Consider the following 1,006-nt stretch of genomic DNA (forward strand, 5'->3'; position numbering starts at 1 on the left):
AGGGGGGGCAGGGGTAAAACTGCCCCTCCCCTGACAGTTTTTACCGGGACGACCAAGCCGTCGTACCGGGCTGGGTAATAAAAGAAAAGAAAGAGGGGAGAGGGAGGGAAAGAGAAAGAAGAGGAAAAGAAAAGGAAAGAAAAAGAGAAGAGAAAAATAAAGACAAGAATAAAAAGGAAGATATCATAATGACCAGACTCACAACACCCATGCAACCCCTTCTCCACTTCAAAAACTGTCATAACTCCTTTGGCTGCCCTACGGCGTAACCACTGGGGGACAAGGAGAAAATATCTATCTTTGAAAAATCTTCCCTACCCCCCCCCTTTATAAATGCTCTTTCATCCCCTGAAAGTGCCTAAAAACCTCAAATTTCGCGCGCATTTCTTGTTAACATGGCCCAATTTCCTAAAAAAAATTGCACATTTTAGGGAGTTTTGATCAATTCCAACGAAATTAGAATTGAAAACACCGGGGGTCAAGGGGAAAATATCCATCTTTGGAAATCTTTCTCCACTCCTTGACAAATGCATCCTCAGAAAGTGCCTAAAATTCTCAAATTCTTTGCGCGCATTTCTTGTTACGGTAGGACAATTTCCTCTATAAATTGCACATTTTAGATAGTTTTCATCAATTCCGACGAAATTAGAATTAAAAACACAAAAATATTTTGCGCGCTTGTCGCGCATTTTTTAGGGCTTTTTTTAGTTTTATCCTTTTAAGTTATTTAAACACATAATAGTCCCAAACTCAAGAAAGACAAATTTAAGATAGATCATTTTAACCTAAAAGAAGGGCATCAATGTGTACAGATGGTGAAAGAATGTGTTTGTAATAAATACAACCATGATGCTTATATTTAGTTTGAAACACATGTGTGTGGCCTATATTATAAATAAGAAGCCCTATGTCGTATTGTTTTCTATATGGGGAGTGGGGTGGGGTGGGGTGGGTATTGTAAATTACTAACCGGGAAATGAGGATTGTATGTTATTATTATTATTAT

The sequence above is a fragment of the Anneissia japonica genome, unplaced genomic scaffold (genome assembly GCF_011630105.1).
Source record: "Anneissia japonica isolate Jap-2015-1 unplaced genomic scaffold, ASM1163010v1 scaffold287749_len374965_cov195, whole genome shotgun sequence".
Lineage (NCBI taxonomy): Eukaryota > Metazoa > Echinodermata > Crinoidea > Comatulida > Comatulidae > Anneissia > Anneissia japonica.